The sequence below is a fragment of the Drosophila arizonae genome, chromosome 3, assembly GCF_054131065.1.
Source record: "Drosophila arizonae isolate 15081-1271.41 chromosome 3, UAZ_ARI_1.0, whole genome shotgun sequence".
Taxonomy (NCBI): domain Eukaryota; kingdom Metazoa; phylum Arthropoda; class Insecta; order Diptera; family Drosophilidae; genus Drosophila; species Drosophila arizonae.
In genome coordinates this window covers 20,934,891-20,962,303 of record NC_142923.1, presented here as the reverse complement: position 1 = coordinate 20,962,303, position 27,413 = coordinate 20,934,891, and the positions used below count along the sequence as shown (strand labels likewise).

At 33.3% G+C, this 27,413-nt stretch overlaps 1 protein-coding gene and 1 long non-coding RNA gene across 21 annotated transcripts in view; one reads left to right on the top strand and one right to left on the bottom strand.

The window, feature by feature from the left end:
• Positions 1–15,101, bottom strand: part of LOC108611105 (uncharacterized) — a 57,438-nt gene extending 42,337 nt beyond the window's left edge. For 12 of the 20 annotated variants that reach the window (XM_018003569.2, XM_018003576.2, XM_018003577.2 and 9 more), the window contains exon 1: positions 13,814–14,053. The gene's annotated coding sequence lies outside the window, so the exon portion shown is untranslated. Of the gene's footprint in view, positions 1–13,813; positions 14,054–14,465 lie in introns of those variants that run through there. The other 8 variants (XM_089465233.1, XM_089465230.1, XM_089465229.1 and 5 more) reach the window with 7 other exon arrangements.
• LOC149269858 (uncharacterized) overlaps positions 1–27,413 on the top strand; it is a 119,548-nt gene that overhangs the window by 30,518 nt on the left and 61,617 nt on the right. The window lies entirely within an intron of this gene.

Genomic DNA, 27,413 nt, shown 5'->3' with positions numbered 1-27,413 from the left:
CGAAAACCCGCTTGCTTTTGTATACCGAACGTATTAGATCTCTTAAGTAACTGGAAATGTTGTCTGTCGACTTAAGCTTGTTGTGACAGCTCAATGCAAAAAAAAAAAAAAAAAAAAAATCTCATAGACATATTCCGTAAAATTCTTTCACACAGTTTATATTGTAAAGTTTCGATATTATTTTTAGTATAATTGTGTAGCCCGTCACGTTAATAACTCATTAAGATAACTCTCAACGAAATTAGGTATTCCAAGTGTGTGGTGCTTGTTGGTTTTTGTTTTTGTTTGACAACTCTCATGTATTTTGATATTGGCAACCTTTTTTTGCTTAAGCACAGCGCAGAATATCTGGTTAATTTACATATCGATTGTCAATTTGCCGTTGTTCTATGGCGTTGACCCGTAGCAGACTCGTTTCACAATAGCCGATGTTGTGTATTCCCATCAGCCTCTTTCATCTCTGATTGAGTAAGGTTAGGTAGCGACTTTTCTGACCGACGGACTGGCTGACAGACTGGCTGGCTGACTGGCTGACTGAAGTATGCCAGTCAACGAACGAAACGGGCTCCAGAGCTGAAATTACCTAATGCCACGTCCGTTCTATGCGGATCAGCAACCCGCCCCACTTACTCCGATCTGCGAACCCTCTGTCAGCACTGTGAGCTCTGTGATCTAAGCGTGGGCGGCTTTTCGATGATGACAAATTTTGTTTCTTTGCCGTCGCACACGTGTGCCCAGATCAAAAAAGAACTGTCGGCATTGCGTCATATTTCTGTTGGTCAATTGAATCGGTGGGCCATGCGTTGTTGGGTCATAAAGCTGCAGTTTATGGCCGCTTTGCTTGTTATACAATATATAAAAAAGAAAATAACCATATATATATACATGTATATGTATATGTGTATTGGGAGCACTGGAATTGGAACTCAAACATGGAAATGACCAAAATGTTAAATGCACGTCTTCGGCTGGCCATAAAGATTTGGATCTTTATGGTCAAGCGATGGCGGAGGTGGCTTGCATTGCAGATGCTTTAGTTCTATAAAGCGTATTTTTTTCGCATCTGTATATCTTTTTTTTTTCTATTTTTTTGTTTTTGTTTGTTTGTTTTTTTTTTTTTTTTGGGTAAAACAATGCCAATTGTGAGATACACATAGAGCAAATAGTTTTTAGATGGCTGGCATTTGATTAGCGCTGACACTTTGCCCATAAATAACCAACTAAAACATGTGGTCCCAGAAGGCAGCGCCTGTCGAGCGCGCTGCCTGACACGCAAAAGTACTTAACAATGACCAAAGAGTACTTAAAAAGCTAAAAATGGTCAACGACAGACTAGAAATGGCCAGAGTCAGGCCGCAGAGGCTAACAAGCCAGCACAAGTCTTGGCAGCCTGCCTAGCTGCTGCTCTTGCCTTGGCCAAGACAAAAGGATGCTGCCGTGGCAGCTGCTTAGAATTTTTATTCTTCAGCAACGGCTGCAGAAGAAGAAGAAGCAGCAGCAGCAACAGCAGCAGGAAATAAGCTACAACTCCTTTTAAAGCTAGCCAAGGCCTTTAAAAAAGAAAAGAAACAAACAAACGGTAAAGGGAGGGAGCTTAAGGAGGACTATGCAGCTAGGGGAGCTTGATTTGTTTTTTGTTTTTTTTTTTTTTTTTTTGCTGCAGAATCTCAGTCTCAGGGACTGCGACGTGCCTCCTAAGTGCTACAGCTTGTTAGGCTTGCCTGAAATTGTCTATCTCCGTCTTTTACTTTCTCTCTGTCTCTGTTGCGCTGTGTGAGAAATCATTTTCAGTTGTCTTATTTGATACCCAGTTTTTAAAGATATTCAATGTGAAGTATGATTTTGCAGCAGTTGCAAAATTTTAAAAACATAAATAATAAAAAATATATTAGTAAAAATTTATATATATTAAATAATGCTTAAATTAGACTAAACCAAAAGCTGACATGTTTTTTACAATTTTGATTTCTTAAATAAAAAACAGTATTTAAGGTAATTTTCTAAATTTTGCTAGCTAAAATTTTTATTGAGCTAAAATTATTATTGAAAAATGATGTTAAATTTTTTTTTTACTAATTCTTTATTTTTTTAATTTCTTTAAATTTTATTATTTCACACTCAGTTAGGGTATCTTTTCGTTTGGCATTCATACCAATTATTTGTTAGCTGCTGTTGCTGCTGTTATTTTGCTTGTTCCTTTGTAGCTGTCTTTAAAAATAGTTTATCGCCCGATCGCGCATTTATTTCGTTTGTCTCTGTCGAAGTGTGGCCGCCTTCTCTACCCGCCGTCCCCCTCATCCATTGTCCCACCGCCCCTGCTTAGGCTATGCCAGCAACAAAGTAAATGCTGTCAAGATAGCAAAAAGGAAATCAATGCGAACTTTGCTGCTGCTGTTGTTGTTTGTGTTGTTGTTGTTGTAGTTGTTGCAGTTGCCGCTCTAAGGGCTTTTATGTGAACCACATGATAAATGCAAGGCAATGCCATAACAACACTCTAAACAGCCGCTCGAACAGCTGCTGCAACAGGAAATGGAAATGCATTGAAAGGGAGTCAAGTCCCTACTCCAACTCTAGCTCCACCTCCACCTTCACTCTATTTGCTGTTTGCATTCGACTTGAGCAAAATATTCTAAATTGCTGATTAACACGCTGTCCAACGCCAGCGGCTTGTGACTGGAGCCCAACAATACGAGTTGGCTTAGTCATGCAGCTCGTTTGGCTCTTTCAAAAAGCTGCAAACTTTTGTCTGAACGGAAGGACTGTCAGTTGAGTCTTAATGAGATGTTTCTTTATTTATCATATTTGTTTTGTCTCAAGTTTTTTCTTTGTAAAGATTTATATTGAGTGCTTAAACCAGGTAAAATCGGTTTATACAAAGGGAATGTGGATTAAGAAACCTTTGTAAAATATTATAGACTAATAAAATTGTAAATAGTTCTGGGATAATATTTTTCTTTAGTAAAAAAATAAACAATAAATAAAAATGTAAAAAAAATACAAAAATTAAATTAAAATTATATATATATATTTTGTAATTATTATATATATTATATAATATATATTATATAATTATATATTATATATCTAATATAAATTTAATCGGTAAATAGTTTTGATATATTTTTTTAAGTTTAAAAATATTAACAATAATATTTATGTATAATAATTATATTTAAAAAAAAAAATAATTTTTTTAATAATTTTAAAAAGCCATTCACTTATGCATATGCTCCACTGTGACTCTCATATCTGCATAGCTCTTTGCCTAGCGTTAATCGATCTAAATTAGTTTTTAACACCTAAACAAACTGTTTTGGATTGTCTTTTAGCATATTTCCTTCCCAAAATATACAAAATGTGTACAAAATGAGATAAAATGCTTTCGCTTTGGCTCATTTATCACCAGACGGTGGTGCTGTTCACATCTTTCACCTAAAAGCCACAACTGGAGCACCTATAAAAACTTGAACTATGCTCGTTGTTGACGAAACGAATGATCTTTTAATGGTGTTGTTTTGAAAAATCAAATACTAAAGCTTAAAAAATTAATTATGACAAATGGCAAAGCGAAAACTTTTCATTTCGGCAGGCAGACAGACGGAGCTGGCGAGAGGGAAATGAAATGCCAATAGATTGGAGCAAAAAAAAAAAAAAAATCCAATGAAATGAGCAAAAATCACATCGTCAATGGGCAATAATCAATACGAATGAGTTGTAAGGAAAAGTGAGCAGCGAAACGGAAAAGTGAAAGCGACAAAGCAGCGAGCAGAATGAAAACAAGATGAAGAAAAAAAATCCAATGTTGTTTTCCATTTGTAGTTATTATAAAGAAAATTACGTTTATTGTCTCAGCGAGCTGGCAGACAGCCAGACGGTCAGCCAGTCCGCCAATCGGGCATATGAAAAATCTATAAAATTATATGGCAGTTCCGCAATATTCGGATACAGCTACCGAGATTAGGTAACGCTGTCAAAATGCTTGCAGGCCTGCAACTCACACACACACACACACGTACAGAAACAAAAAAAAAACAGTTGGACGCCACATGCGGCAACTTGGCTGCCAATCCCCCGAAAAGTGAAACAAAAATAAAAATTTCGAGAGGCGCTTGTTCAACCTGCATTGAACCTGGCCCGTGTCTCATTAGCAGCATGACTAAACAAGTAATAACAGCATAAACGCTGTAGGTACTCGACCAAACACACATCGAAGTCAATTAATTTTGAAGGTCAGGGCATGTCTATTAGCAGGCAAACACTAGCAGCCCCAAAAAAAAAAAAAAAAGAAAAAAGTGTCTAATATTTTATTTACCCAGTTCTCGCACCTCAATGCTCAATACACAATATTCGATACTTGATAGCTGTTGCCGATTCTAGGTCAACGTTTGACTTCACGTGTGCTGCCGACGCCGCCTGCAATTTACATATTTCGCACTCTGCGGCCCATTTTGCTATCATTCGCAATTAGCCCGCATTATTAGCTTTAAACTTGAACTTCTTTCGTGGCCGACACAAAAACAATTTCATTGGCAATCGGCAATTGGAAATTATTATCCGAGACAATGAATTACTCAAGCGTTTTAAAATGCGCCAAAAGCGCATTCAATTCGCATGATTTGCCATTTTCCCCCCTTTAATTTTGGGCGTTATTATACTTATTAATATTTTCAGTTCACTTTAAAGTAAAGGTCAAGTTTAAGCATAAGTGTGCTAATTAAGCTCTGAAATAGATTTAGCCATTTCTTATTACTGTACTTGTAAATCTTTTGGTTTTGTTTTATGTTTTAAAGTTGTATTAAGAAATATCATTACATTAATGTTAATGTTCTCTCTATATTATATTATATTGTACAATTTATTATCCATAATTTTATAAAAAAATTAAGTTGTCTTTTTTTTTGTTATTGTTTTTAATTATAAACGAAATATGCATATGCATATACATATATAAATCTGAACAACATTTTATAATTCCTTTGCTTATTATTATTATTATTTTTTTTTTTTTTCATTTTTTCGAAGGATTTTAGTTATAACGCAGAATTTTTAAATGAATGCCAAATCTAATTTAAGAGGTCAGGTTTTATTATATCCTAAAATAATGCAATGGTTATTGTTTTTAAAACTTTTTATTTTGACATTGAATTTATGAGCTATGTATGCAATTATTACTCTATCATTTTTTATTTATTTATTTTTTTAACATTTTCATTATCTATAAAAATACTTTTTATTATTAGCACCATATTATTATCATTATTATTATTATTTTTACTATATTCTGTTTGTTAAAAATCTTAATTATGTTCTCCAGTGCCCAGTTATGGTTTGTTCGTGCCACATGCAATTTGCCAGTTTTGTTTACTTTGTTTCTTAATTATTAATTAATCATTAGCGTGTCAAAATTTTAATTGCCAACGTACTAATTAATGCTGCAGTTGCTTCTTTTTTTTTTTTAGACAAATACCTGTTGCTTAATATTGTATTTTTTAATTTTTAATTTATTGTTGTTGCTACTAATTATTTAATTAATATGTTTGGACTGCAGCATAATGTTCAGCTGCTGTGCGGCTGTCAATTAAAAGAAACTGCTGGAAACATTGAATAACTGGGTTACCGGGTAAATATCGGCATCAACTTCAGTCTGGAGCCAGCATTATTGTTGTTTTCTTTTTAGAAATCGTGTAAAGGCTTAATTGCATTTGGCGGTTTAAGTTAATTGAAAAATTGATTGTGTATTGTGTTTAGCTACCGATTAATAAAGATTTATTGATTTATTGCATTGCTAGATACAGAAAGCGCAAGTGAAAACGGATATCTACAGATGTTTAATTAGGAAAAAAAATTTCTATATGAACATAAGTTAAAACATGATTAAGAGAATATATTAAGTTAATTAGTGTCGAGCTCAGATAATTTAAAAAAAAAAATCTCATATGAATAATTAGTTAATTTTTATGGAAACAAGCGTATGTATAAAAATTTTCATATTCATAATTCTTAAAAAAAAAAATCAATGCCAATGCTCATGAACAATTACTTAAAATATGTTTAGTATTAATTTTTTTTTTAGCTCAATGAATAATTTCGTACATAATTAATTTTATTATATTTTTTACTATTAAAATATTTGTAGACTAACCTATTATAAATATAAATAGAGATATTTATTATCTAAAACCATGATTATCTAACCATCAAATTCTAAGCATTATCTTGTATCCCCGCTTAAATATCTAACCAATCCTAAAACGATTTTCATTGGCACTGAAACATTTTGCCAGCCAATCAACTCAAGAGCGTGAAATGTAAAAGCCACGAGCACTCGAAAAAAAAAAAATAATATATATATATATATATATATATATATATATATATATAGTCTATAACTACAATGCTGGAAAAAATAATTGTGCGCCATGGTAAAAGCTTAACAAAAAGCACGTAAAAAAACGAAACAAATTAAAGCATGAAAAACAAGTCGCAAAAAAAGCCGAAACTATAATAATGACAACAACTTGAAGAGCTCCGACTAAGACAAAAATGTTACAAATTTTCTAGTTTTTGTTGTTGTTGCTGTTGTTGGCTGCTGATTGCGCAGTCAAAGACCTTCATGCTGGTAATTGGCAGCACAGTTGAAATACAACTTCTCGCCGCCAAATAAAAGAGAATTCTGCACATAATTATGCAAAAAACAAAAACAAAAATCACACACACACAAATAAAAATCAAAAACTAGCGACAGCAACAGGCACAGGCAGGAGCTGCTTGCTGAGGCTGACCTGCGCGAACTTGGACCCTATCTAATGGGATTGCCATGGTTAGTTTGGCTAGCTCGCTTTTTTTCGGGCCATTTGATAGGCTTTGGACATTGCAAATATTTCGCCAAAAAAAAATTGTCTTCAATGAGACCGAAACCGGACAAGACAATGGGCCGCTGTACAAAAGCTAAGCGCTGCTTGGCTCTTTATAGCCATTGTAATTGTTTGCAATTATAACAATTCGCACAGCCTCCGTCTCTGTCGCACAGCGGGTGGCGAATGGGCATGAGGATGGAGCTGGAGTTGGCCCGACTTTGGCCTGGCCTGCCAATTTTCTCCACATCACATTTAGTTCGCTTTTTTTGCTACTTTTTTTTTCCCGCTGATTTCATCAAATGACGTCAATAAACACATTTTCGTTAATTTTTTGTTTTTGCTGTTGCTCTTGCTGCTTTCTGGCTGTTTTTATGACACTCTCTGGTAGGCTTTAGACAGAGAGAGAGAGAGAGAGGCAATAATAATTGCCATTTGGTATTGCCGTCTTGTCATCAATCCTGAGCGGTTTGCCGTTGTCAGTTGTAAGGCGATCGCCGCTGATTTGTGTGACTGCAGCCATAAACTATAAGTTTTTGTGCCTTTTTGCTAAGCGGCTTTGATCTACTGAATGTTGTTAACTTATCTAGCTATCTGATTGCTATTGGCCTGGCTGCTGCCGCTAGTTAGTTCAATGACACGGCCGGGGTGCTGATTTTGATTGCTCATTTAAATTGTGTGCCTGTGCGGGTTTATGTGTGTGTGTGTGTGTGTGTGTGCGTACGTCCGGCGAGTGATGTGTGACGACATTTTGATATTTAGACAATTGGCTTTACAATTTATATCAGCTTTCACCCGACTTCAGCTTAAGTAATGCAAGATTTGCAAGTTTTCTAGCTTGAAATAAGTAATTAAAATTTTCGTTTGTCAAGTTTGTGTTTTAAGTCTTTCGAGTTTTACGCTAGCTGAATATGATTAGGATATGCAGAGAGTTTTTAAAGCTACTTATAGTTGATATATGGACAGCTTAATATATTCGGTAATGCAACGAAGTAAATTTATTTGTAATTATTTATACTGTTTATTGTTTGGGATATATGAGATGATAGATATTTCTTATAAGTTTCCAATTATTTGTTACTTTAGGTATATTTTATGAATGCCAATTTAAAAGAATTTATATACAGCTTTAAACAAATAGTCTTCAAAACCTTTCAACAATTATCACTTCAGACCTAGGGTATGCTTCGATAGCAAATCACAAACTGAATTGCAAAATATTAGAAAGTAAACAATAGAATTGTCCGTTTTATATATATTTTTATACCCTGAACCCATTGAAAATGGGAAATCAGGGTATAATGGTTTTGTTGAAATGTATGTAACAGGGAGAAGGAGGCGTGGCAGACCCCACAAAGTATATATATTCTTGATCAGGGTGACGAGCTGAATTGATTTGGCCCTGTCCGTCTGTCTGTCCGTCTGTCCGTCTGTCCGTCCGTCCGTCTGTCCGTATGTATGAACGCGTCGATTTCAGAAGATATAAGAGCTAGAGACTTCAAATTTATTTTAAAATGTCCGTAATTACAGCGCGCATATCAAGTTTATCATTAAAAATCGATAACTCATCCCGATCTTTTTTTATCGATAAAAAAACCTTATCGAAAACCAGTTATAAAATTATATCTTCTACACCTTTATTGCTAGAGTCTCCAAATTTTTAATGTATGCTTATATGCAATTTATACAATTTCGGTTTTTGTTAAAATTTACCCCCCACCCTTAAATTCACCCCCTCACCCTCACTTTTGTAAAAAGCGTATTTCAAATACTAGAGACTTGTGCTTTGGCAATTACATGCATATTCATGTTATAATCATAATCTGAAAGTTTCATGAAGATCGTACGTCCATAAAAAAAGTTATTAAACAATTAAGTTCTCATAGTAAGCGCACACTGCAGCCCATGCGTGTTTATGCGTGGGTGCTTGTGTGTGTATGTGTTTGTGTATGTGTGTGTATGTGTGTGTGTGTATGCGTTTGTGTGAGTATGCGTGTGTGTTTGTGTATGTGTGTCTGTATGCGTGTGTGTGTATGTGTGCCTGTGTGTGCGTACGTGCCTGTCTGTGTGTGTGTGTGCGTGTTTCTTGTGTAAGCTAAAAGTCGCGAAAAATTATTGAAATATCTATTGCTCCAAGGGTTCAGGGGATCTCGTAGTCGAGCAGTCTCGACTAGAGCTTTCTTACTTGTTTCTATTTTGCATATCTGCACAATTGAAGTCTTATAAATCCGCTTAAAAAATCACCCTTTAAAATCGCATAATATTATTTGATTAGCATCTTAAAAATTATAATCAACATTCGATTCCAGTTTGAATTCACACAAATTTGCAATGCAAATAGAGCTGGAAGTGGTGCTACGTTTTGTCAGATTCTTCACCCCTGGCGCCGATGATAGCCGGGCGGGCAATCAATTCGCTTACATATTATTTTATGACTCAAAGAAATTTACATATTATGGTCCAAAACAGCGCCAACACCCACAACATTGCACGGCATTGCAGCGCTCACTCCCGCACGCCTCTTGCTCCAGTTTAAGGCTGCCCAGCATGCATATCGAATGAAGCTATAAAATGCCTAATTGCCAGCCAAGCGCTGTGTGTGGCTGCCCGAGCCGCCACCCGGGCATAAAGATATATGCATATACATGAATTTGTGGCCAGCTGCTATAGCTCTGGCCATACAAATTGGATGCATGCGCCGGCACATTGAGTAGCAATAAAATTGTAATTTCCATTTCTAATATATGTACATTCACGCATACAAAGCAAAAAAAGAAAACCCATATTATATAGAGATACAGATTTATATAAGCTTTGCTTGGCAATTGAGTTGCTAAAGAGCTGTTTAGAGCTGGAGACAATGCAACATATTGTTTTAGTTTTGTTGTTGTTGTTCATATTTCTGGTTTCACATCTCTTATACAACAACAATGCGCCGAACCGAACAAAAGGCCTAATTGAAGGTAATTTAAATTGATTAGCCTAAACGTAAACCCACCACATCTCACATCAACGGCAGAAAAACTTGTCCTAGGTTGGGCTACGAATCCATTTTTCGAGTGCTGACTGCCAACTGTCGGTTGCGGAGGTGTAGCTGCTGCAGTTTATTTTTCGAGCTGCTCTTTCAATTGGCATTGTCAAAAAAGCAAAATTGGAAAAAAAATAAAATGTATGTGGAAAATAAGTCGTGTGGGTCGCTTGTCATATGGGTGGCAATATGGTTGAATATGGTAGCGTGTTTTGAGGTGTTTATGCTTTAATTAAGCATGATGGAAAAAAAGCAGCAAGCCACAACAAAAACCAAAATGAAAGGCACTCAGGTCGAACAATGCCACAGAAGCAGTGTCAAAACAAAAGACTTAAGACACAAACTTGACTCGAACTCTGGTTAATTAGGAACATGGTTGTAATTAAGTTTCGATGCAAGATTGAAACAACTCGTGTGCAAAGAAAATACTAAAGCCTTGAAGCCAGTCTACAAACAGCTTAGTCCCTGATGTCATCCGTAACCATTTTCTCATTTTTTTTCAGTTTTATTTTGGATATATATATCCTGTCTGAAGCTGACAATTAATGCGCGAACTGAACCCAAAAGCTAGCATTAAAAATATATTTCAACTCTTGCGAATGCAAACAAATTGACGTCTGCCAAAGTTCAGTGGAATTTCGTTTTTCTATGCAAAGCGCAGCTAGCTCATGATTTATAAAGAATTTGCTTTTTTTCGGGTTTTTGCTGTGCGAGAAATAGCAATGTGCAGACCATAAAAGGCGAAGCTAATAATTATGACTTTGAAACGTTTGAATATGTCGGATTTTTTCGCTGTGTTTTATCTGCACTTTTTTCTTATTTTTTCTTCGTTCGATTTTGCGCTAATTTTCTAAAGCATTGTCAAACAATGCAAAATCAAGAGGGGAAAAAAAAGAAGAAAAGATTTCTCGAGATATCGAATTAAGCGTGAGTGCAAAATGCAAATGCTGTGCTTGGGCGTGGTGTCAAAAACACCATTAAATTATTGATTAAACAAAACGAAATGTTATTTATTTGGTCAGCAATCACATTAGACCTTTTTTGTGCTCCGAAAACCCACCCGATTCGCTATGACAGAATATTAAAAGAGACTTGAGAGGTAATCGAATTACAGATACTCTGTTAATTATGAAGATATATATTATATAAAATTCTCAGAATATGAGAATTAGCTTATAATTTCTATTTAAGTTTACTTATACTTATACTTTAGCTAAAATAAGTAAATACACTATCAATTAGAATCGGATGGAGTCTCTTTATAATGCATAGTATATGAATAACAGCTAGAGAAATATAAAAGCGAGACACACTTTAAACAAAATTTGAATTAATAATTAGAAAGAACTTTTCGGTCGAGCACCAAAAGTTATTGATAATAATTCTCCTATATTATAAACTTTATCAAAGACATTTGAGAATAAATTTTTATGTCTTTGATAAGCATAACAATATATATAAATAGAATTTCTAAGCACCTAAAAACACTAAAATACTTTTAAAGTTTGTTTCATCAATCCATTTGCATGTCACAAAAAATAAATTAAATGTTCTAAATCATACTCGTTTCCATTTAAGAATCTTCAGTATTATTAGAACACCTGATTGAGTTTTATTAATTAATACCATATTTCTATTTGAAACTTTAAATAAAAAAAAAACAAGTTTTATAAATTAGTATAATTAATAATTTAAGATAACGAAATTTTTGAAAATATCCACACATTACATATTTTACTTTCATAATATAATAATAATAAAAAATGAATACAGAATGTGTATATTAACCAAATAAATTTTTGTATTTTTAATTTTTATATATATATATATTTATATAAATATTTATATATTTTTATGTTGACATATGTACATTTTACTTGCATTAATTTATTAATCTATATATATATTATAAAATATTAATTTAAATAATCACATAAATAATATATATTATATTTTAAATATATATAATCTCTCCACTTCAAGATCTCTACCCCTCAATAGATCAAGAATTCATTGTTGCAACTTGTCAAAAATCTAGCACGTGCTGCTCAAAAATTCCTTTTAGTGATTGCAGTGTTGAAATCTGCTTAATGTCACCAGAGAACCCTCAGACAAACAGATAGACAGACAGCCAGACAGCTCTGTGCCTGACATTCAAGCAGCTGATAAATTGACAAAAAAATAAAAAAAAGGCGCGTGGCAATAAAAATTATCGTAGGCTATGACGCGACACAAGGTAATGCAATATGGCTGGAGACTTTGCAGCGAATTGCGACTCCAACTAGAATTCCGCACCCAGTTTTTTTTTGTTTTTTTGTTTTTTTGTTTTCTTGCTTTGTGATATCTTTGGAGGTGACAATTGGGGCCAACACCTTTTGCCAATGGTAATTTGCGCTAATGTACGCCACAAAGTTCTTTATGTGACACAGCGCTTGAACTCTAAGCTATATCAGGGGCAGAAGACGTAAAGTCATAAATATGAGAGATTTTGTTATTGGCGCAAGTCTATCGAAAACTGATTTTGGATTACCCCATCAGCTGCTCTGTGTATCCAATGTATCCATAGTATATCCATATTTATGGCTGGCAAAAGCAACTACAACTATTTGCATATGGCAAACGGATGACTAATTTCCAGCGTCTGGGCAAAATGTGAACTCATGCGCGAGCTAGAATCATTGAACTTTAATTGTAAGCAAAAGATTTTATTTTGTTTCTTATGATTCATGGCGTATGGAGCAAATATCTAAATATATATATATTGATGTGCATGTGTATGTGTGTAGTTGCTCAAGTTTGCTGCCTAAGTCTTTTGTTTTAGCATTGCGCAAAAATGAAAAACGAAATAAGAAATGCTGAAAATTACAATTCACGCTGCCTGAGAAAAATCTTTAGCTAATGAACGTCGAGTGGGTGAGAAGTAAAAATGTAAATGTTGTGTAATACTTAGCTGCCGGAAGTAATGAACAGATGAACAGAGTATGTGAACATTAAGAGGATAAACGCAATTATGAAAAGACAGAAAACATAGAGAAGACAAACATTTAAGAGTGGACTGAGCTTTGAATTCGATTGTGGAGAAACAAATTCAAAATAATTCTGTTGCTGCTCTGAGCGGTGAATTTCATATGCGAGGGTAGCCAGATAATTAATGAAAGAGAAATTATTTTTTAGCAAAATAATATGTCTCTCTCTCTCACGCATCGACTCAACTCAAGAGAATATTGAGCACTGACTAAATTAAATTAATAGAAAAAAAAAAATATATATATCTTTTATATATTTTAGTTCTGTCCCGAATACTTCAATAAAATGCCTGATGAGGTTTCTTAACAGTTTAACTTCTGCGTAGTGAAAATGCGCTGAAAATTAGTTCACGCGAATTCTAAAGTTTATTGACTTCTAAGAGAAGAGAAACGACTGAATGACTTTATAGCTATTTTTACGTTTATTTTACGATGTTCTCATTGTGATCTGCACTTTATATCAAGGGCAACCCTCGTGTCGCAATAATTATGGGAAGAACTCGTGAATTGAGTTTTTTCCTGTGCTAATTACAGTGCAGACAAAGAAGAAGACAAAGACTGCAAATTGAAAGAAAAACTAGAATACAAACTAAATAGCATTCGCTGCATACAACTTTTTTTAATGAGTGAAAATTTAATGTTAAAATGAACTTTAACCAAATGTAAATTTCTAAAAATAAATATTTTGCCAAAGCCTACTATAATGTCTCAATTATATTTGGATGGAGCAAAATATATTTGGCGAACCAGCTTACTTATTTATTATGCACATATATCAAATATTGTATATGTGAGTTTATATGTAAAAAATGGATTGTCTTTTCTGCTGGCAATGGACAATACGGTAAATATATATGTATGTATATATCTATATGTATATAAATCAAAAGACGAATTGCACGTACCTGCAGAGCGATAGTCAGACGTTGATAGCGCTTTTTAGCATGTGCCTTACACTCGAGCCGTGTGTTCACTGAAGGCGTTTAAGGCTTATGCTTAAGCTCTTTGTATTTGTTGTTGGCTCAAACTCCGGACAGCCGCGACAACAACAACATAGCCAAATGCACTGGCGATTGGCATCAATGTCGCTTGGTCGCTTTTTAAGCTGCGATATATTTATATTTTTTCGAATTTTTTTATTTTTTCTTAATACGTTTTTTTTTTTTATCACACACACACACGCACACAGACATTCAGTCAAAACAGAAAACGCGTGGTATAGAAAAATATATATACAAAAGCGCGTAGTCAGCAAAGCATTGGCATAATTATTTATTGAATATATACAAACATATACATATAAATATATAAATCTATAATAAATATATATATTTTATGTATGAAAAATACAAAAATTAATTTTCAATGATTTTCAATGTTTGAGCAAGTGGGCGAAGCGCAGCCAAAGAAACTGAAAATATATGTATGTATAATATATAAACAGTTGTTGCTTGTGGGCAATTTGGAAGCTGAAGCTGAAAACTTCTGAGCGGCTGCACTTGACAAGCGCAAAAAAATAAGAAATAAAAGCGCCATGCAAAACACAGCCCAGAAAACCTTTCCCTTTTTGGAATGCTTTGCGCTAGGCCAACTTGTCGCGTCTCGTCTTTCACTTTCTTTACAATTGTGAATTTAACTTTTGCTGCTTAGTCTTTGTGACTAAATATACATGTATATGTATATAGGTATATATCTAAAGTAAAAACGCGGCACTTGGCTTCGCTTATTTTGCGTTTCACACTGAACGCTTGGCTACACTTCAATTCACGTTGAGTTCAAGTAGGCTACTGGGAACTGACATCAGCCGGAGCTTGGGCTCTCGGTGCAACTGTTAAATGTTTATTTATTTGTATATTTGCATTGTTTTCTTTATATTCTTTATTACGTTTGTTGTTTGTTTGGAATATGTTCTTGTTCGCGCTAGTTCAACGCCTGCACTAAATGTGCTTATATCGTATGTATATTAATTGCTCGGAACTCGAACTCGTTTTTGGTTGTGTTTTATTTTTTTCTTTTTTGTTTTTCTTATATTTTGTTGCTGCTTTAGCTTGTCAAGTACTTTGTGTATCTTGTGCTCAACCGAACCGTCTGTCTCGCACGCCAACGCTATACTAAAAGAGTTTTCAGCTTGGCCCGCGCGTTAAATAAGCCGCCGTCAGACAGCTGGCCCGACTACTAACTTGGCCCGCAGCCTGAGCGCTGCCTTCTAGCCATTGGATGATGTCAGCTTTTTTGCCAACAGAGAGCGGCCAGAGAGTGCGAGCGCGAGAGAGTGATTATCAAAGAGCAGCGAATGCTGTCTAAAGAGCAACTTGTTCATTCTACTCTTTGCTCTTCGCTTGGCTTGGCTTGGCTTAATATTTTCTCGTATTGATCTGCACCCACTGTGCTGCAAATGACACCAGATAACTAATTGCTTATTACAATCTATATCTATATATATATGTATATGTGTATAAATATATACATATATATTATATACACAAAGTAACAAAAGCTTTGTAATAAAAGTTGATTTATTGCTGGCATCCCTAAAAAGGAGCGAGCAATTCCAAGTAATTCCAATGAAGTCATGTGTTCTTATAGAGAACTAGCAACAACTATCCACCACATATAAAGTGATTTGTGAAAGGAGCTTCGAAAGGTGCGCTTTAATTATATTTATGTATATACATTTATATTGATAATAAGTAATGAAATTTCATTATTATTTATTATTTTTTTATTATTATATTATTTATTTTCTTACAAAGTATTTATTTTTGTTTACGATTTATTTGCTTTTAAAATTTATATTTATGGTCTTAATATAAATAAAATCGATTTTTATATATTTTTTATATTATAATTATAAATATATTTTATCATATATTTATATTACATATGTGAATACATTATTTCATATTATTATTTAATCAAAAAACAAAATAAAAAATAAAAAATAAATATTGTTCCTTAAGATTTTTTTTCTATTCATACATATTAAATATATGTGTATTGTATATGTCTGTATTTATTTTTTCCTAAAGATCTATATATATATATATATATATATATATATATATATATATATATATATATATATTTTTTTTTTTTGTTTTTAATGCTTCTGTTTTTTGTTTTATTTAAATTTTTAATAATTTCTGTGTTATTTTTTTGTTATATAAAGTTTCAGTATATTTAATTTTTTTTAGTTTTCTATAAAAAAAGTTTTATCACATTTTTTTATATTACTTATTAAGATTAACGCGTGACTTTGTTTGAGCATACACATATGTATATGTAATTGCATATATAATTCTAAAAGCTTTAAGGCCTTTCATAGCATAACTCGACAACTCTGGTTTTCGCTCTTAACAGCTGTGCTCTCTGTGCTCTTGCCCGGCTTTTTTTCTTTCTATATGCCGAGCTCTCACACATAGGCAACAACAAACCGGCATTTGAGACCGGCATGCGCGCGTATATAAACAACGTAACATTCCATATCGTAACGTAACGTAACATGACGTAAGGCAATATAAACGTTAACATATGGCTCAGCCAAGCTAAAGCTCTAAATTATTTTTATATTCATGTCGTATACAATGCCATTGAACTAAAAGTTATATATAATATATGTATAAGCAAAATAAATATTATTACGAGCGGGCTGCTAAAAATTTGGCTAATCGTAAAAAATTATGCCTTTTAGAGTTGAGTATCTGTAAATAATAAAAAACAGCAGGTGTCTGGGTTTGTTTTTGAGCGTCTGATAAATAAAAATGCGTCAGCAAATCTCTTAATTAATTTTTACATCTTTTGGCCATAAGTGAAATTTGATGGCGTAACCATTGCCAATAGATTCCCTTGACGCAACAGAATTAAGCCATTAATTAGAACACACTAGAAAACTAGAAAATGAAAACAAAAACAAAAACAAATCAAAATATTCGATTCGCCCCAATGCTGCACGTAGGCCGCGCTCCAATGCAGTTTACAATTCGCCTCTAGTCTAGACTGGGGAGACTGGGCTACCTACTCGCTGGCAGAGTAGGCAGGTAGGCAGCCTAGCCAGGTAGTTAGGTATATAAGTACATACATCCATCCCCCTTGCCTCCCCAGCGAGCATTTACTCACACTTAATACACACGCACCGGCAACAACAAAATGCATGTCAAGTTCATGCCAAGTAACGCTCGGCGTCTCAATAGGTGGAAGGTCTATTGCGGCACTCGGGCGTGAAGATCGAACTGAGAACAGATACAAATGGCCCTTTTCGCATTTATCTACTATATATCTATAAAGGCGATTGCCATTGCATTCGTATTTATTGTATCTGTGTAGTTATGGTCGTTACGCTAACAGCAGGGCCATCACGAACGAGGGCTGCTACAGCAATTAGTTACAAGTAAAGCTAGAAAAATTAAAAAGTATTTATTTATATAGAGTAAATTAAGTATAGTATAGTATAGTATAGCTTTAATTGATAAACTGGAATGAAAAATCAAATTTTAAAGAATAAATAGGCCACGTAGCTGTGTCCAGGGGAAAGCGATAGATAGGTAATCAAATAACAATAGAGTTGAGTGCTTAGTGAATGCACTGTGGAAGCCATTGTCTAGAATTCACATGTGCTGTAGATAATCAGAAAAAATAAATTTCAGTAAAAGTAATTTGATGTTGTCTCTGCGTGTACTTAGACTAACAATGTCAAGCTAGACAGTTGTTTATATTTTCAGTAGGAGAAGGTTAAAAACGTGACCAGTAAGTCCAAAAGCATAGAAATTATTTGAATTGATTTACAAGTAATCGAATAAAAACAATTTTTTATAAACTAAATTGTGAGTATAACAAAAATGACTGAACGGGAAAAAAAAAGAAAGAAAAATTTAAAAAAATATAATTTAATTATACAAAAAAGCCTACCAGGTTCATAAATATATTTTATATTATATTATAAATATTTTAAATACCTGATTAAAAAATAAATATTATATTTTATTATGATATTATAATAATAATATAAAATAATATATATATAAATAAATTATGATATCAGAGCTATGGTGCTACAGCAGTCGATGCTGCAGCGATAGAAGTACTCTTCTTTAGTGATGTGTTAGAGTAAGATTAAGCGATTGATTATTATCATATTAATATATAGTAAATAGTAACAAATAACTTAAGTCAATTTAAATTTAAGTAAGAATATACAGCTATGTATTTACTTATCCTCGCAATTAAATTGGCATCCTTTACGCCTTATTTTACTCTTGGAATAGACTTTTGTCCAAGTACACAATGGAATCCTTTACACTGCATTTCATTTCTTTTGTTACTTGGAATATTTCTGATTACTCACGTTCGGCCCTCGCTCTTTATGGCTGTTATAGCTCTTGGCCTGGCCCTGTCAATATCGGTGCGCCTGCGGATTGGCTTTCGCTACACGCGCCACTTGACCCTTTGGGGCTGTGGGTTCAAAACGTGTCGCTAGCGGTGGCTGTTTCGTATTGGCTCTGTTGCCAATCGGCGACTAGGGAGGGGCTGGGGGCATACGTATTTGGTTACGGGTTTGGTTATTGAAACAGCAGCGCCAACCATTCAAGCATGGCTAAAATAAAAATGTTGTCACGCCGTTTGGAAATACTCGCAATTGTTTTTTTTTTTTTTTTCGGGCTACAAATTTTTTAACAAATCGCATTTGAAAGTTATGCCCCTCTCTCGTTGCAGTGTCTTGTGTTCCTTTTTTCCTCTGTCATTTCCTCGTTTCATTTGTTGGCCGAGTGTGAGGGCAACAAATTGCGGCCAACTTTTGTTTTTCTATTTTTGTTGGCCAAATGATTTCGTTTTAGTGTCTTTTGTTTATCGATATGGAATTGTGTCCTTTTTTGCCACACAATTGTCGCTAATGGATAATGGATTGAACTCGAATTTGGGCTTTATGTGGGTGGCTAAATTTGCATAAGTATTTTAGTTAATAAATTGCAAATAAGGTTTAAATTTCAATTTGTTATAATTAAGGAAATTTCTGTTAAACATAAATATTTTATTTACGGGTAATTTTTCAATTATTATTAAATATTTATTCAATTATAATTTAATTTTTGTAGTAACTCTTGCATTAACTTTTTTCGGTTCAAACATGTTAAGTTATTTAATAATACATTTTTGTTATAATTTGTTATTATATTAGACGTCACGGAAAAGTTGATGTTTAGATTTTTGAACAGTTTCTTCATTAGAAATATTTATATACATAAATTAAAATAATTGTTATTAATTATTTTATCGAAATAAAATCTTTAAAAATGAATTTTTTAATATTATAATATCATTTTGTTATATATATAAATATACTTTTTTTTTTTTTTTTTAATATGTGCATAAGTCTATAATATCAAGTAAATTTTAAGTAAGTCGAAAATGCATGCCAAATGTTAGTTGTCCGGAAAATCTAGCGATAAAAACTTAATTAAAAATTTGTATTAGGCTATAAAATGTAAAATTTAAGAAGCTGTAACTAAATTAAAAATGTATTTAAAGTACAGTATATTCTTAATTCAACAACGTTTATCTTACATGCGAGTAGGAGCATCTATATTCGTCCATCAACAATGTGAGAGCACAGTGTAGTCGACGCTTACTCAGCTGCATGAGTATTTGAATTGCGCTCAAACTACGAACTATAAACGTAGTAACGAACGACTTAGTAAGGCAGAGCCGATGGCCAGAGCGAACCAAGAGGCATTATAAGAGGAGAGCATAAGGGCGCGAATGCGAGAAAACTCTTTATAAAGACATTAAATGTGTTAGGGCGCCGCCGCTCTTAAATTAAGTAGATTATCAAGGCATTGCCTGTGTAATATTAGTATTTTTAATAAATGAGATTTATATTAGTCAAGAATTGTATGTATTATACCTAAATATATTTATGTTAAATTAATTATATTTACAAAAAAAAATATTATTCTTTAATTACATGATTTTTGAGTATGAAATTTTAGGAAGTTTTTAATAATTAATAACAAAACAAAATATAAAACTTCGAATTAAGTAAAAAAAATTAAACCAAATGAAAATTTAAGTTCTGTATATTTTTATTTGACAATTTTATGTTTGTATATACAAATTTTAACATTTAATAAATTCCTCTTTATTCTGACATATTCAAAATACTAAAGTAAATATATGATTCGATCAAATTGATTTTCAAGTTGATTATGTTTTCATTCAGTAGCTTAAATTAGTTATTATTATTAGTAATTAAATTGTCTTGTTTTTTTTCTATAATATATTATAGCTTACATACATATATTAAAGCTTGCTTCATCTTCTTAGTCTAATACTAATTATAATCTAGGAATCTAGGAAGTTCTGTTCAGCTTGTACTTGACTTCTCTGCTAATTATAATTAATCTATGTGCAGTGAGTCGAAGCTCTTTTCCTGCATTCAGTTTGACTCTTCGCATTAGTAATGCTAATGAGAGCTATGGCTGACTAAGCTTTGAGCAGAGTTCAAAAGTCAATAGCATCGCACTTAACGCAACAGCAGCCAACTAAATTGCAAACAAATGAGGCGTCTACTCATCATTTACCACACGTGCTACACACTTTTTGGTGTTGTTTCTTGTTTTTGATGAATTTTGTTAGCCAAAACACAAATCACGTTTCACAAAATACATGCATTTTGTAAACAATTATTTGTTGTGTTTGTGTGTTGTTTTATTACGCTTGCTTCCTCAACATTTGCTTAAAGTTTTTTTGGTTTGTTATTTCCAAAAATGTGTTTTTTTTTTTTTTTTTTTTTTTGTGATTTATTTACTGTCTGCACGGCAGCGCCCAAAAAGTCAGGCCTGCATGCTTGACTAATTGTTGAAAACATATCGTGGCACTAAATTAGCCGCATCCAAAAAACCAAAAAAAAAAAAAAAAAGCTAAAGCAAACTAAATTTATTTGTTGGTTGTCTGCCCCGCCTTTGCATTCGAGCCGGCCAAAAAGGTTCAACAGTCGTCGCTGTCTACCTTTTGCTTCCGGTTTCCAGGGCGCCAGCTGCAGGTGAACAAAATTGTTGTTTGTCTCTTCTTGTTTAATCGTTTATTTGTTGTCTCCTCCATGTGCGTGTCTGTGTGTGTGTGTGCTTGGGCACTCGTTGTGTGGTGCTATCTGCCGCGGCATGTGCAGCTTTTATATGTCTGTCAAATGGTTATTATACAAGTTCTTGAGCACATAATGACATTGAAAAAAAAAAAAAAAAAAATTAAAATTAAAAATAATAATAATAAATACTACCGCTGCTTAAGTACTTGCTTGTATAATTGTTTTTATTAAAGTAGATGTCTGACTGTAAATAATAAATTATAAAAAATGTGTAGACAGCTCATAACATAAATTCAAAGCTGATTAACTCTTTGAGTTATTTCAATTATTTATAATTTTATTCATAATTTATAGCACTTGAAAGACGCACAAAACAAATAGTAGAATTTATAGTGAATTTATGGAATTGAAAATATGATATGCATCAGACAGTTAAATGCTAGCAACAAATATAATAATGTGTGGGATTAAAATGTGGATACTTTGTGGGTTGATTTATTAGCTTAAGCTGACATTATGTTTGTCAATCTGTTTTGGAAATACTTCAATGCAGCTATGACTAGACATAATTTCAATTTATACCAATTTCTTATCAAGAAAAAAATTATAAATTATTATTTTAAAAACTAACAAATAAATTTAAAAAAAATAAATAAATCTATTAAAGTTATTATTTAATTGAATTTAATAAGTTGTTAATATTATTTAATATAAATTCATTTATTAAGGGATTCTTAATTTAGATAGCATAAGACAAACAATTAGAATATTATTTAGGGAAAAACATTTCTTTCCTGCTTAGGTAAAATCAGCCATCTAATACATTTCATTTTCAAGGTATTCTAGTTTGAAAACTATTGACCCTTCAATATACACATACTGACCAAGCAAAAAGGATATTATTTTCGCTAAATTTATTTCCGCTGCGATATTCTGTGATATTCGGCTCTTGAAGTATTCAAGAATATTTGCCATTTAATTATGAAACGTCTTAGGCTTGACAAAATTGTAAAAATAATTTCTTAATTTACATTCCAGTTGAGTGTAGTAATGGAATTCGCCTTTGGCGATTCAGTTGCTGAATGACCAGAAATTGGAGGAAATTCGACAGCTCTTAACTATCAAAAAAAAAAAAAAAAACTTGGAAAAGTTCAAAGTCTACATTCCATACGACCTTACATTAGTACTACAAAATATATAACGAAGATTTTAGATCTCTCGCTTGACGCACTGCTAGTAGAGGCAACGATTTTTGAAACAATGTATACATAATAAATAAGTAAAAATTATAAATAACTTTGTATGTATGTATATATATATATATATATATATATATATACAAAGTTATTTATAATTTTTACTTATTTATTTTTGTCTACATTTGCATTTACTTGCAAAACATTACAACTATCATCATTTATCTGAGTATCCTTCCCACAGCCGCAAAATAAAACTAAATTTTTATTAATTTAATCCCTTCAGATAATTATTAATTTTCCAATAAGCTAAGCTAAAACGTATACAGAATTAAAGTTATTAAAAATTTAATTATACTCCGTATTCAAACTTAAGCTATGCCTGCCTTCTTCAGTCCAGTCGTGGGCGTTTTGCTAGAACTCAGACAAGAAAATACTTTTCATATGTATTTACAGTGCCGGCAACATGTGTTTCATGTCTGCGAACCAACGTGGACATATATTTTATGATGGATTTACGCTCATTTGCATTTGTTTATGCTTGTGTGCCCTTTTTCTCTCCAAATAGTCGTATTTGTGCGACATTTATGGTGGGAATATGCTTTGAATTTATAATGCGCCTAGCCTTAGACACGCGTGTCTATCGTTCTCTCTCGCTCTTTCGCTCCTCTATTAGAGGGACAGGTGTAATAAAAATTACTATTATAAATAAGAAAAATGTTTAATATTATTTATGTTCATTTAATTAATAGTCAAAGGCATGCGTGCCATAATAACCAAATCGTTTCTCTGCCACATACTCCGTATAAATTGAGTCATTTGTGTTGTTGTTGTGGCATTTTGGTGGTTCATGTTGCTTTCATTGTTGTTGTTGTTGTTGTTATTGTTAATGTTGTTGCTGCTGCGGCACGTTTAGCCGCTTAAACTTTGGCCCAAGCTAATCAATGTGCATCTTGAAGTCTAATGTGGCACAGTGCCAAATGGTTGGGCTCAGCCAATGTGTCTAATGCCAGGAGGCAAATCAAATGACTTAGGCAACAAACTTGGCTCACATGTATTATAAAAGCAAGCAGAAACAACAACAAAAACAAACTACATACATAGCTGCACACATAACACTCTGTTGACCCAATTGCGACTGGCTGTCTGTTTGAAACTCGGCCGCGCTTAGCTGAACCTTTTAAAGAGCTATTACATGTTTAAGCCCCACAGATTTGTTGTACTAGTATGTAGTACGTTGGGCCTGCCGCTTTGGCACCCATAAAACCGGGCTGACAACAAACGAGTAGCAAATTTGACGCGTTGTGATACCAAAAGAAAAGCAAGAAGCAAAAGACAAAAAAAAAAAAACAAGTAAGAAAGCTCTAGTCGAGACTGCTCGACTACGAGATCCCCTGAACCCTTGGAGCAATAGATATTTCAATAATTTTTCGCGTCTTTCAGCTTACAGAAGAAACACGCACACACACACACACACAGGCACGTACGCACACACAGGCACACATACACACACACGCATACAGACACACATACACACACACACGCATACACACACAAACGCATACACACACACACATACACACACACATACACAAACACATACACACACAGGCACCCACGCATAAACACGCATGGGCTGCAGTGTGCGCTTACTATGAGAACTTAATTGTTTAATAACTTTTTTGTGGACGTACGATCTTCATGAAACTTTTAGATTATGATTATAACATGAATATGCATGTAATTGCCAAAGCACAAGTCTCTAGTATTTGAAATAAGCTTTTTACAAAAGTGAGGGTGAGGGGGTGAATTTAGAGGTGGGGGGTTAATTTTGACAAAAACCGAAATTGTATAAATTGCATATAAGCATACATTAAAAATTTGGAGACTCTAGCAATAAAGGTGTAGAAGATATAATTTTATAACTGGTTTTCGATAAGACTTTTTATCGATAAAAAAAGATCGGGATGAGTTATCGATTTTTAATGATAAACTTGATATGCGCGCTGTAATTACGGACATTTAAAAAAAAAATTTGAAGTCTCTAGCTCTTATATCTTCTGAAATCGACGCGTTCATACATACGGACAGACGGACAGACGGACGGACGGACAGACAGACGGACAGGGCCAAATCAACTCAGCTCGTCACCCTGATCAAGAATATATATACTTTGTGGGGTCTGCCACGCCTCCTTCTCCCTGTTACATACATTTCAACAAAACCATTATACCCTGATTTCCCATTGAAAATGGGTTCAGGGTATAAAAAGAGGAGAAACATCTGCAAATCACTTGGAACGCATGTTGACAAGCCCCCAGCCTCAGTTACAGTCGCTAAATTGCTAGAGAAGGTGCCTGCATAACCACAGCCAGCTCGTGAGAAGATAGTTTTCTAAGCAAACTTTATAGTGGAGATAGTATATACTCAAGGAAATCCTGCTTCGAATGGCATGTGAAAGCAAATAACGCGTTTGGGAATAATATACATTAAATAGTTAAGAAATCTTTTTTTGTGTTGAGTAGGCAAGCATTTTAAGATTTATTGTAAATAAATTTAATTATTATTAATAATAATAAAAAAATTTTTTTTTAGCTGAATTAGTTATAAATTTGCGAGCCCATTTTAATTATTGTATGTCAAATTGAAAATTATATTTTTCGTTTAATTTAATTTTAATACTTATGTTTAAAAATAATCATTTATAGAACTAAAAAATTTTTATTATTGTTTTAACATGATTTGTTAAAAATTTTTTTAATAATAACAATAAATATATTGCATTAAAATTATATTAAATAATATGATTAACTGTAAATTAATTAAATTAAATGAATTAAGTCTTTAGATGTTATTTAAATTATAAAAAGTTGTTGTTTGGCTGTCCAATTATAATTAAAGCATTTTATTAAAGGTATGTTGTTTAATTTTATAAGTATTTTTAGATAGTTTACTTAACATTGAATATTATTATTATTATTTTTTTATTATTATTATTATATATATTTTTTTTTTCTTCTTGTTTTTTTGCAATTGTTATCTGGTAAAACACAATTTTCTGTGTCAATTAATAATTTATGTTTTATTTATTTAATTTGTAATCAATATAAACTCTTCCCATATATAAGTAAATTGGATTGTATATTTTACTCTTGCAACTATCGCCTACTTTTGCAATCGATTGCTTTTATCGATTGGATCACAGCATCCAAACCCCAAAAGCTACTATGGCAAAATGTTTTCTTGCTGCAATCCTTGCTCAAACGGGCGCTGAAACAAGAAAACCGCATTTAACCATAAAAATGTGAACATATTTCTTTTTTCATGACCATTTTGGGAGCCTAAATGAATAACTGAGTTGGCAACTGACTGCCTAACTGACTGACTGACTATGTTGCAGAAGTTGCCACAAAATGTCTCACAGCTAATATCATATAAAAAGAGTAAAGCAATTCGCATCGCGTAACTGGAAGCTTTGAGAAAAGTTAGCGTAATGGGCATAAATTAAGGCTAGCTGCCTCATTGAAAAGCAAAACACAATAAAGCAACAACAAAATATATAAATTAAAAATACAAAATAACTTGGGCAACAAACTGGATGCAATAAAATGTAGTTATATAGAAATCACGGCCTAACTACCCACTGCATTTAGCATAATTTTAACACCTAATATTTATGGCCAAAATGACAGCCCACTCTATCGAGTGCCAGCAATGAGTATGTGCATATGTGTGTGTGTAGGTAATACATATTTATGTGCTCGTTTGTATGCCAACAACTGTCATTTGGGCACAGCCCGCGACTGCTATAACAATTACTTTGCTCAACACTTTAACCAGACAATCGACTTTGATGCCAAATCTTTGACTATGAAGTTTTGCCTTGTTTAATTGTATTTTGTCGTCTGGGCCTATTAATTGATTGATGAAGAAGTGTCAGCTGCTGGTTGCTATATATGCATGTCACTTGGTGTGAAGCATCCAAAATGCAACACTTTGAATATGTTCAATGAAATCGTTTAGCAATGAACTGGAACGAATTGAATAATTTGCGAAGCGAGGGTAGTTTGTGGAGTTACTTACGAATTTGTATTTGAATATGAATGAGTTTATATATATATAAATCAGCAAACAGAAAATAAGTTTGTTGGAAAAAAAATAAAAATAAAAACAGAATAGTTTTAAATTTGAGTAATGGCAGAGAAAAATACTAATGAATAAAATAAATAATAATAAAAGTACTAATAATAAAATGAATAAATAATTATAATAAATGAACCAATATATAGCTAGATTGGGGAATTAAAAAATAATAATAATTATTATTAAAAATTTAATTAAATTTTAAAATTAAAAAAAAAAACAAACAAACAAAATTAAAAAAAAAATCATTTTAGTTCTGTAATTTTTTTAAATTTTTGATTCCTAAAAAATTGTTATTTGTATTATTCTGAATACAATATAAGCGAAAAGAGAACGGAGTTTGGTTAGAGGACGACACCAAGACTGCGGCCATATGGATCCCCAGTAGTAGTGGACAACAGCCACTAGAAAGCAAGATGGGAAACTGCTACGTCTACGCACGCTTCAGAGAAGTCGCAGTAGTCAGTTGCTACCTAACCCCTAGCGATGACATAAGCACCTTCCAGAATAAACTCGATGCAATCGAGGATCTCCTCGTGGATCGACGGCAGCCCTTCATTGTGGCAGGCGATCTGAATGCACGAGCAGTGGACTGGGGAATGTCGTCTACTAACTCTAGAGGACGAAAAATTATGGATATGGCCGCTAGGTCCGGGTTAGTGGTAGCAAACCGCGGAAGCAGACCTACCTTCCATAGGCCGGGATGTGAAGGCACAATACCTGACGTAACCTTTGGATCCGAACACATCGTAGATCGGATAAAGGACTGGAAGATACTCGATGACTTCACGGGAAGTGATCACGAGTATATATCATATGACTTCCAAAATACCAGTCAGCAGAACCACCCATCATACTCAAGAAAGACTTCTCATAGATGGGACATAAGTAAGGTGGATACAGGCAAACTACTAGCTGAATTAGATAGGCGAGAACGACAGTTCGACGGCACATTGACGTCGAAGCAAGTGGTCGAAAGAAGCCTAACCGCTATGGAAAGAGCGTGTAACGTATCGATGCCAAAAACGCACAGCAAACACGGAGGTAGACGACAGGCGTACTGGTGGAACCACGATATTGCAGAAAAAA